The sequence below is a fragment of the Lotus japonicus genome, chromosome 4, assembly GCF_012489685.1.
Source record: "Lotus japonicus ecotype B-129 chromosome 4, LjGifu_v1.2".
In the NCBI taxonomy this organism is placed as follows: Eukaryota; Viridiplantae; Streptophyta; class Magnoliopsida; order Fabales; family Fabaceae; genus Lotus; species Lotus japonicus.
Window position 1 is genome coordinate 45,888,316 of NC_080044.1, and position 10,108 is coordinate 45,898,423.

Genomic DNA, 10,108 nt, shown 5'->3' on the forward strand with positions numbered 1-10,108 from the left:
TCTTTTTGGTTTTTTTTATAAGCATTCATCCTCTTCTATTTCCATGTAACTAGTATGAGTAGATTTGGGATGTCAATTATTTTTCATAAGCCTTACTGGGGTTGGGGCGTCTGTGTCTGTTTGGTTTGATACTAAACTCAACACAGATTCACATTTGAGTTAATGCAACAAAATCATGTTTTTTTCCATACTTTATTAGAATTTGTATTTTTCCATTTATGTTAGTGTGAATGCCAAACGAAAGAAACACTAAAATCCCAAAATTTTGTTGGACCATGGATTGGCATGTGGCTCAAAGGAGCAGGAAGTGGCATACACACATCTCAGATAATTACAAATTGGATTGAACAAACACAACAATACTACTACTAGCAACTCTAAAAATTTCTCATAGTGTATTTACACGACCCCACATTGCATCCTTGTCAGCATTAACTGACCAATAACTGCTCGCCAGGTGTAACCTGTGCCACTTGACTTCCCACTTGCCCCGTTTTCAATCCCACCTGGGCAGTCACCACCACCTTCTTCCTCTTCGCCGGCGACCCACTCTCCGACGAAGAAGAGCAACTCTCCGACGAAGACCGCTTCGAAGCCACTCTAACCGGGTCGGGTTCACCGGAGTTTACCCGGAGCGGAAAATTTAGCATCGCCCTCGAGCCCCTCATCCTGTACGCAGCTCGATCGTAAGCCAACGCGGCATCCTCGGCGGTCTCAAACGTTCCGAGCCAGACCCGAGCCCCGTTTTTGGCCGGGTCCCGGATCTCCGCCGCAAACTTCCCCCACGGCCGCTGCCTCACGCCGCGGTAGTGCTTCCCCTTCGCCGGAGTCACCTTCGGAGGCTCCGGTACTACTGCCGGGAAGCTCTCTCTCACCGGCATGACGTCCGGCTCCGGCTTGATCACCAAACCCGACGAGAAACTTTCAGGTGACCCGCACCCGGCATGGAGGGACGGGACCCACCCGACGTTAACGGCGTCGCGTAGCACGCCGTAGAGCACCATGTCTTCGGAATCATCTTCCTTGAGAGGGAGCTCGCCCCAATCTTCACTCAGACACGGATACAAGCTGCTGAAACTGGAGCTCCGAGAGTAAACCCGGGCGTTACCCGGAACTGATGTCGGGGCTCCGAATCTTTGTTCGGACTCACCCAGGAAGTGGCGGCGAAGGGAGTCTACAAGGGCCCAATCGGACTCATAATTACTCTGTTCGTACATGTTGTGGCGGTGTTTTTGAAACTGGAGCTCCTGATTTCTGTGTTTGTCTAATAAGAGAGTGGAATAGTGAAGATTTGGGATATTTGTGAGAGATGGTATTGAATATTCGAACTTCAAATGTTAGGAATAAGGGGGTATTTATAGGATTGTAGGTTCATGCACTTGAATTTTATCATTTATCCCTTTGAGATGGATGAATATTCGAACTTCAAATGTTAGGAATAAGGGGTTATTTATAGGATTGTAGGTTCATGCACTTGAATTTTGTCATTTATCCCGTTGAATTTTCTTTTTTAAATTTGATATTTCTTATAATTTGTGCCCGGTATTCATCACTCATCACAAGTGCTCATATTAAATATTAGATGGCTGACCACAAAATGCAGTACATTCTCATTCACAAGAATTGAACTCTTCACCTCATGATTAAGAGATAAAGTGACTACAATTTTTACCACAAACATGAGACTAATTCAATCAAAACTATGAAATTACATTAAATAAGTAGATCTCTTTCAATAAGTTATTCTTTTTATATATATTACCTAGAAATCGAACTATAAACTAGGTTAAAAAAAAACTATAAACTAAATGCTTAAAAAACTCAATTATCTATATTTTTTACATCGAAAAACATTTAAATTCTTATTTGAAACTGAACCTTCACCTCTTTTACTCATTTATCCATAAGTCTCACCACTTTAACTATTATCATTATCATAACTCTATTATCTAACTTTGTTGTTGGATTTTTTAGTTAGAAATTTGAACTTTGAAGTCATGATGTGGAAGGAGATTATTTATTATATTATTGACTATTGTTTGTTTTGCTTTATTACAATTTGATGATGCGACGTCGTCGTTTGCCTAAGCTTCGATGAAGTTTCGCATGTGCAAAGTGTAAACGGCAAGGTAATGGTGGAGTTTTCTTTTCAACACGTGCATAATTTTCTGACCACTTGCTTATTTTTTTAATGAATTTGTGTACATATTCGCTCATAAAACGATACATGCTGACGTCATTCAGCTTACAGGTTCATACAACTTGCATCTCTGTTTGTCGTTTCCGATGTCATTTTCTAGGCTGTATAATCGCCGAGTATCTTTGCTCATACGGCGATATCAGCAATTTCACCAATTTAATGTTAAAAATCTTGTTATCATAATAATATACAAAAGTGCAAATTATTTCAGGTTGTTTTTGTGAAATAAGGGCATAGAACAAAATGTTAGATGAATTAGTATATTCTATTAAAGGGCATCAGCATACATTAAAAATGTTAAAGTGAAAGTAAGTTTATGAAAATTTTCGCAAAAATTTCTAAATAAGATCGATTGATTAACCGGGCGTTTGGAAAAATAACTTATTAATCGCTTATGATGGTCTTCAGAAGGAAATAGTTTAAGCTTCAAGCACATCCATATGAGGAGATAGTCAAAGTTCCAGAGCTACACATAAAAGATCGAGCAAAGCTTCAAGACTATTTCAAGAAGAAGTAAAGCTTCACGGACAAACTATGCAAGAAAAGTCCAAGCTATTTGATTGTCTGAGAAGACAACACTCAACATATATGTCAAGGATGATCAAAAGGAAAACAATGTGTAGAGAAAAGAGCGTCATATTCAAATGAAAATATCTCTGACATTCTTGAGGAGAAAGTCAAGTGCTGAGAGATCACGTGATACTCTACAAAGCTCGTTGACCAAGGAAATAAGTACAACACGTCAACGTCAAAGTTTCCTCTTTCTCTCTCTACAAAAGAAATGAAGAAATGAAGAAAAGCTTATTGTCTACGCCTACAAACATCAATCTGATTTAGGCAGGCAACACAAGACAATCTATTTCGAAAGAAGAAGAACTTGGTCAAAGCTGAAAGCCTCAACTACTGAATGACCAACTAAAGAAAGGAATGAAGCATGCGCTAAACTGATAAATCTTTTGAAAGAAGAATAACTGAAGCAAGCATCATTGTCTGTTGAAAAGAAGAACGATGAGTGCAGAACGTCTAAAGCTATCAACGTCTATCATATGAAGATTGTGTTAGAAGAAAGAAAAGAAGAACGAGCTCAACAGTAGATCATCTGAAAGAAAGCAGAATGATTGAAGAAAGGTCATCCTCTGAAGAAATGAAGAACGATCGTCTAAAGAAAGGAAAGACGATAGAAGCAGAAGGAGCATCTGAACAAGAAAGCTTATCCTCAAAGAAAGCCACAAGTCAAATCAATATACTTCCCGTTGAAAGAAGAAGCCAATAAAGCTTTGTGCAGAAGTCTCAAAGAAGAAATCACTTGTCTACGACAAACGCTATGATGAAAAGAAAGGCACCATGGTGTCACTATTAGATTTTCATATCTTTACAACAACTGATAGTAGTTCAGACCTATGTTACCTATTAGATGACAAATTACATCTTTACGACAAAGGGTCCCCATCAAACAGTACCACGCTCTTACGCAAGTACTGTTTGTACCGTTTGATCAAACGACTAGAAACTCTGAGAAGTACACGCTTTAACGGGCTACAACGACTATCTTTCATTCACAGAAGATTCAGAAGTATAAAGGGAAGAAGTGGAGACTTGAAGAGGTAGCGCTTATGCTCACAATCATTGAGCTTCTATGCCCAAATCACTTAAGAGTGAAAAGAAGCCTCAAAGCTCATAACTCAGAGATGATCATCACCATCGTGTGCTTCAACATGTAGAGTAGATATTCTTTAGAGTCAAATTCCTTCTACCTATATCATGTAACTGAACATAAAGTATTTGCTTAAGAGTCATATTTGACAAAAAATACTTTGTAGTTCCTAGGCTTAATCGATATACTATCCCTCTTACAAGAAGAGATTTAAAGTAGAAGAAAGCAATGTTGAGAAAGATTGTTTTAGGAGAAGTCATGTATAATACTTGTTGTAAAGGAGGAGTCATTCTAATACTTAGTAAGGAGGAGTCAAAATAATACTTGCAAGGAGGAGTCCTTCGAATACTTCTGCCTGGAGAGGTAGGGGCAAAATAATACTCAACAATGCATGGAGAGGCAGTGACCAAAGGATACTCAACTTCCTGAAGAGGCAGTGACAAAGAATACTTGTTTTGCATTAAGAGGAAGGGTCCAAAGAATACTCAACTGCCTGAAGAGGCAGGGACAAAAAATACTTGTTTTTCTTGGAGAGGCAGGGTCCAAAGAATACTCAAGTTGCCTGAAGAGGCTTGGGTCAAATAATACTTGTATAGAGAAGTCCTTAATACTTGAGCTTAGTGAAATCTTGGCGTTGCCAAGGACTGGACGTAGCCATATAATTTTGGGGGTGAACCGGGATAAAATCGTTGGTGTACACCGTCTACTTCCTTGCTAACTGATTTCCGCTGCACCAAATGATTTCAACAAAGACGACATGAAGTTCTGGTTCACACACAGGATAGATGTCAAACATAATGTCCAGGACGACGCGTATAACTGCACGAGAATTAAACCACAGCGACCAACACAGTAAAAACAATAACAATGAACACAGAGATTATATCCCAGTTCGGTGCAACATCACCTACATTTATGGGGCTTCCACCCGAGAAAGCAAATCCACTATTAGTAATATTGGTACACCCGATCTTAGATGAACAAGCCCCTTCTTCAAAGCCTTCCTACCTAATACTACCCAATGATTTATACTTAGTCCCTCCCCCTAAGTATGAGACCCCTCTCACTTTCTCTCAATCGCTGCCACGGTGATTGAACCATTACAATAACGATACGAGATTGAAGAAATTACAACTCAACTAAAACAAACCAACTCTATGCCTTATGATTGTCAATGGTGGAAGTAGAGTGGTGTGCAAATAACAGAACAAGGACTAGCAAAATATAACCCTAAAAACATAATTCAAACCCCCATTTCTTGTGCTACTCTGATCAACTTCATGCGAATTATGCGGGCTAATGCGTTCAATACCCCCAACCTAAACCGTCGAAATATGTTGGGAGGCCGAGCCCAACCGATATTGCCATTCTTAAGAATAGGGACTCTAGATAAATCATTATATCCCCCAATTGACCTACAATTTGAGGGGGTTGAGTAAGAAAATTAAGAATCTAAGCAAACCACTATATTTCTCAATCAACACTGAGGATGCTCCTCACATTAGCATATCCCCCAACAACTCCAAAAATTAAAAATTGATCACTCATTTTGCTCTTAAGCCTTAGCTAGTGGTTTTGGGGAATATGGTGTTTTGGGAACCTAGGAAGCTGATGTAAGTCCCTAATCTTGATTCTTCATTCATTCTTTACTTTTTCTTACTAAAGCTCATTCACCCTTGTAGTTGGTTGGAAATAGGTTATTGGAAGGTTTACTCAGTAGTAGCAAGAAAGGACTACTATTGTATGTTGATTAGACATGGGTTATTATAAGGTTTACCCAGTAGTAAAAAGGAATATCTATTGTTGTATGTTGATTAGAAATAGGTTATTGGATGTTATCTCTTTCCCATTTTAGTTTTTTCTGCTTGGTATATTGTGATAGTCTCATTTTTATCAATGACTATTTATCTTGTATATGGATTTAAGTGCCCTTTGTTCTAACTTTGTAAGTGACACCCGAGCATTATGGTTCACACAAAGGCTAGTGAAAAGACCGACTCGAGGATGCCCAGCCTGTTCAAAGCATTCTTTTAGCATGACATTGCATGTCATACCATGCACTTGATGAATTAATGTTGATAAACATCGTTATGTGTTATGGTGATCTAATGTTGATAAACATCGTTATGTGTTTTGATAATTGATGTTTACTATCTGTTGACATAGTAACCTGAGGATATGATAATATATGCCATGATAAGATTTATCGAACTTGTATGTATCTATCCCTATGCTTTACTTATTGTCTGTATTATCTACCCTATTTTGTGAGTTGACCCTCGCGCATTGCCTTGTTTGTTTTTGGGCGGTCGGCAAACTGCTAGATGTCGCTGGGGGGTGGTTCACATTGGTTCGCCCTTTCGGGAGAATCAGGTACGAGATGATTGATCGGATCGACCCTGCTGCATGGAAGTTGAACCCCGCCAACCACCGCACGACCTATAAGGGGAGATTGATGGACATGGAGACCTGACGACAGGAGTTCTCCGGAAGTTTACAGTAGCCTTTGACCTGCCACCGATGGTTCGCTTTGGACGTGGCTGTGGAGTGCGACCACCGACACCACCGTCGTTGTCGTCTGAGGATGAGGATCCTTCCGAGATTGATGCTGTTGCTGAGACACCTTCTAGACCGGCACCGCCTGCTGCTGTGGACCCTACGGACATCGCGTCTTCTTCGAGGCTCGTTGAGCCAAAGGAGGAACCAGTCGCCACACCTTCGACTCGTCTGGGTGCGTCCACTTCCTCTCGTGGATACCGCGTACAACCTTTGGTTTACGTGGTTGAGGAGGAGATTGCCACCGACGTGGTCGACTTGGAGACTGACTTGACTAGGGTGGCGCGTAAGACTGTGAGGAGAGAGGTTCTAGATCCAGATGTCGATGTGATTACTGTGGACTTAGACACTAAGGATGACTACACGAGTGAGGAGGAGGAGAGGGTTGGGAGACCTGCTTCTTCACATGACTGGGTTTAGGGTGTATATAGTTGTAGCTCTGGTTCGTCAGTTGTACATTGTGGGACAAGGTAGGTTCCCGACATTTTACTTTTTGTGTGGTTATTTGTATAAAAATCGCAGGGAGTATTCGGACGATAGGAGGTATGAGGAGGCTGTTTTTTGCTGACTCTTCCATATTTGGAGGATTGTAATTATAACACTTTCACTTAATCACTTTTGCGTACACTTGCCTTCGGGCACACTTCTGTCGCTTACAGGTACTTGTGACGTTTTTAGTTACAGCAGGGGCTGTACATGTTATATACATATATATATATATATATATATATATATATATATATATATATAGTTTATCGGGGTATGCCTTGAGTTTTGAATTAAGTCCTCATTGGACAAGTCTTGCTTTAAAAAGAAAAAAAAAATACTTGCATTTTCTGCACTTAGTTTTTACCATTGGTTACTAAAGTGACGTCTCAAAAGTTGGGGTATTACACAAACAACTAATGATCTCTACTAGGGTTGGAGATGAAACTCAACAAACATCGAGTCTTTTAATGAGAACTTGCATGAAAAGTTCAATTTTCAATTGCAAATAAGAGGAGTGTGCCAGCAACACACTCTTTTAAATGAACTCTCGCGCATACTCTATTGTATGCCCCAATAATAGCAGAATGTTTTTACTAACATAAAGAAAAGAGATGGTTTTCTTGTTAATGGTAAAAGAAAAAGAAGTAGGTGAAAGTGAAAGGAGATGGCCCAAGAGGAAAGCAAGTAGAACATTGAGAAGGACACTCACTCACTCAATCACTCACTAGTGAGCCAATACGGAATACAACGATTGTGGACACATTTGCGATGATGTGGATAAGTGTGTTCCCAATTCAATAACCCTGCAAGAAGACCCCACTCTACCCTGTCAACTTGCATCCCGCAGTAATTGTGCTTTATAGTGTCTTTCTTTGTGGACCCTATCTCGAATCAAACCTTTTGATATTTTGGATTAACAGTATGGAAAGGTGATGAATCATTGTCCCAGTTGATAACTATTTTATGCCACAATTAGGTATCAAGGACAAAAAACAGCTATAATCTTATTAACTTACATGTTGATTTGAATGGGGTTGGGTTGTCGATGAGTTTGAAATGCAAAATACAACTTTGATAATTGTTCTCGTGTTCTAACAGGATGTGCATGAATTATATGTGCTGACAACTATAATTTAATTATGTGGATAATATTAAGAATTTTATTTCTTTCTAGAATCATAGATATTTTTAGTAGGAGGCATGTTCAGCCGTTCAGGTTGGATAAATTACTATGAATGGTAAAGCTATTGAGACTAGAGTATATATTAAAACTAATATACATGAATTATTAGAGTTTTAATATAAAATGTTATTTTGAATATTTTTTGTAGTGACAAAATGTTAAAATGTTCTTACATGATGTTTGTTGGCTGGAATGTAATTGTGGAGTTAACACGAACTTTAAATACAATGTAAACTAGATATAACACCCGTGCGTTGCACGAGTTTATTCAAAATATTTTTCAATATTATATAAATATTATTATACTTTAAATGAATATCAAAATAATTTTTAATTATAAGTATTATAAAATTAAAAATAATTAACTTGAGACAACTTGGATTTTTTTTGTGTAAAAAAATACATACTCGAATTTATTAATTTAAATAATTAGCATTAAGTTATTTTAATAATTTAATAATTCATTTATTTTTTTATATGAAATAAATTATGCAAGTTTGAAATATTTTATATTAAATAATAAATTTTTAATTTCATCAAATAAGTTATAATAATAACATAATTTGTGTGCTTTTTATCAACAAAAAAGTAACTTACTGTAAAAAAATAAAAATAAAAAAAGTAACTTTTAAATTTTAAAATTATAATAAATTATAAATTTAATAGCTCTATCGAAAAAGCATAAATATCGTAAAACATTATTTACTAAATTTTAATTTATTTATTTTATTTTTTTTTAAATTAGTTTCATCTGTTATGTCTGTCTTCTCAAGTCTATTTCACTAATATATCATAGATAGAAAATATATTTATTTATTTTTTAAATAATACACAAATACCTTATTGCGAAGATTTTAATTTTAAAACTATTTTGTCTAAATTATTTATTAATAATTTATATTTTATTATTATTTAATTTTGGTTCTTGAAGTTAATTTACACATCTGTTATGTCTGGCTTAATTGCACTTTTGGTCCCCACGAATAACAAATGTGCATTTTTGGTCCTAAACGTTTGAAAATAGCAGAATCAGTCCCACACGTTTGTCTCCGTTAGCGTTTTTGGCCCCTCCGTTAAAATTCTAACAGAAGTTACTTATTGCACCCCCATTTTACTATTCTCACCCTAGACTAGGACCAGAAATGCACATTTATCATTTGTGGGGGACCAAAAGTGCAATTAAGTTTAAAAAATAAAAAAACCAAGAAACCCATCAACCACTTCTTCTTATTCTTCTTCTCCCAATTCCCATCTCTCCTTATGCTATGTTACCTGTCCATACCCAAGTGTAGGTTCATCATTAACTTCCATTGAGAACCTGTAAGAAAAAAATAAGTATAAGTTTGAAAACTAACACTGCGTATCTCACATGTTTGTGCATGATGAGTACTTGCAGGCCCTGGCAATAAAGACTTGCAACCATGTGTGTAAATGGATAAAAGATGTGGAAAATGAAATATTTTTGCTAGGAGCTAGCCCCTTTTCATGGTGATTCCCATGCAAATATTGTAAACATGTACAATAATTTTAATTTAATACAGTGATGCCAACAAGAAGTGGAAGCCATTGTGGATCATTAAAAGGAAATATTTCTCTAATCATTTAAGAACTTGATGGAGAAGAAGAAGTGGTTGGTGGGTTTCTTGGTTTTTTTATTTTTTAGGCTTAATTGCATTTTTTGTCCCACGAATGATAAATGTGCATTTATAGTCCCAGTGAGGGGTGAGAATAGTAAAATGGGGTGTAATAAGTAACTTCTGTTAGAATTTTAACGGAGGGGACCAAAAACGCTAACGGAGACAAACGTGTGGGACTGATTCTGCTATTTTCAAACGTTTAGGACAAAAAATGCACATTTATCATTCGTGGGGACCAAAAATGCAATTAAGCCATTTGTTTATGTAGGCAAATTTGGTTTCTTATCCTGAGGATAGTGAGTAAGTACTATGAAAAATGAAAAGTCACGAGTTTAATATTTTTTTTAAGGAGGTGAATATGGGTCTTTGTTTCTATTATTGTATTTAAT

General features: G+C 37.2%; 1 pseudogene across 1 annotated transcript; it reads right to left on the reverse strand.

Annotated features, from left to right (window-relative positions):
• Positions 1-255: 255 nt before the first annotated feature.
• On the reverse strand, positions 256-1,425 carry LOC130711840 (ethylene-responsive transcription factor 1A-like; annotated as a pseudogene). Its single transcript, XR_009010784.1, has one exon. The product of XR_009010784.1 is annotated as an ethylene-responsive transcription factor 1A-like (transcript).
• Between the last annotated feature and the right edge of the window lie 8,683 nt (positions 1,426-10,108).